Source organism: Cyprinodon variegatus, unplaced genomic scaffold (genome assembly GCF_000732505.1).
Source record: "Cyprinodon variegatus isolate N-32 unplaced genomic scaffold, C_variegatus-1.0 Scaffold531, whole genome shotgun sequence".
NCBI classification, from domain to species: domain Eukaryota; kingdom Metazoa; phylum Chordata; class Actinopteri; order Cyprinodontiformes; family Cyprinodontidae; genus Cyprinodon; species Cyprinodon variegatus.
Genome location: NW_015150984.1, coordinates 139,655 through 141,554, shown reverse-complemented (window position 1 = coordinate 141,554; position 1,900 = coordinate 139,655).

The following is a 1,900-nucleotide window of genomic DNA, read 5'->3' as shown; positions in this document are numbered from 1 at the left end:
GTAGCTGAGATACCTTTACATTATTATGTTTTAATGCAGCAGAGCCAAAAGTGAAAATGGATTGGTTATTGTGAGAGAACTTTCAACCCCCAAAACCTTTTATATCCAAACTCAGCGCCTTTCTGAACACTTTCCATTCACAGGCTTCTCAGCAAGAGTCTGCGCATATTTCAAAAGACTCTTTGCAAACACATTGTGCCCCAGATAAGATTAGCTAATACAGCTGCAAATGAGAGATAACTGTAATTCCACGTCTTGAGGGAAGAGTTTGCTCAGAATCACAGTTGGAGAACCTGCAGCTACTTCCTCCATCAAAATCAAAGGGCACCAGCTGATCTCTTTGAAATACTGTGTCAGAAGGCCTGTAGTTGGTGAAGAGGACATGCAAAGGCATTTGTCTACTCTTAGTGCTATTAAAAAGAATCCATGCATGATCCCGGAACTGCACCCTAGAAAGCTATCATCTTACAGTGGTTAGGAGGGCTTTTATGCAACACACCCTTTATTAACCATAAAAAGGTAGCAGAAAATCTCATTAATGCTGACAACATGGGCACCAGTCTTCCAGCTGGCAAATGGCATGAATAATAAATACCAGACACCTGTTGCACAACAAGCAGCTGAGAGGAAGATTGTTTTTCTTAATTCACTGGATTGGAAGCAAATATTATTTATCAGTGGAGCTCCAGGCTTTTTTCCTTCCCAAAGAAACCAACAAGACAAGTGATATCTGCTCTCACATCAAACATTAACAGATTGAGGAAGCAGGGAGATTAAAAGACTTCCAAACCGAATGACAGTGAATGCACCAGTGAACCTGGTTTGTTACAAAGGGATTGCTGAAAAACAGAATATATTGCCAACCAACAGTTGATGACAACTGTCCTTTTTTTTCCTAACTTCAAATAAAGTCCTGTTCTTCAAATTCCGCCTGAACAACACGGGTGATTCTGAATGTCAGCATACATTTTTGGCAGATAAAAGATAAAGCAACATTTTTAATAACTAGATGAGGTTTCCTGCTGCTAATACTCTTCAATAATTCAACAGGAGTGTACACTGCAAAAACAATCCAGAAATAAGAAAAAAATTCTTAAATTAAGTATATTAACCCTTAATTTGAGCAGGTAAATAAAATGATCGGCCAATAGAATGAGTTATTTTACTCTTAAAATAAGATAGTTAGATAATATTGTGATAAGACAATAACATTGTTTTTTCTTATTTTAAAAGAAAATTGTCTTGTTCCATTGGCAAAGTGTCTCACTTACCTCCTCAATTCAAGGAACAATGCACTTATTTCAAGAAAGAAAATACTTATTGAGATTTCTATTTTTTGCAGTGTAGTAAAAAAGAAATAGCATAGTTTGGCGTAGTGTCCAAAACTTTGGTATTTTAGATCAGCAGTGGGAAAACTGATCAAATCAGTACTTAAGTTCATTAACATCATCAAGAATAAACTTCCTGTGTTGCCATTCTTTATCCTGTAGCATCTTAGCCTCCGTTACGCGTTCCCGCGCAGTGTTGCCAACTCCTCAGTAAGGAAAGTAGCTATTGGCTGTGCTAAAAGTCGCTAAATGACGTAATCGCCTAATTTGCATAATCTGCCAGAGGAAGTGATGTGCATGTTATTGATGCTGTGGGAGAAATAAGGTCGTTACAGAAAGACAAAAAGTGAGTAAAAACACTAGTAATGGACAAGGTGATTAAGTGACTGACTGTGGCTGTGTGAATCAAATTTATTTAAGATAAAATATTTCAAATTCAGTTATTTATTTTAGACCAAATAAAATTTTACATCCCGCCCGCTCCGAGCGGCACCGTGTGATCAATTTGCGCCGTCAATCCCGGCGCATGAGCGCTTCATTTGCAGTCTGGACGCTGAGGGTAAACATCCTGC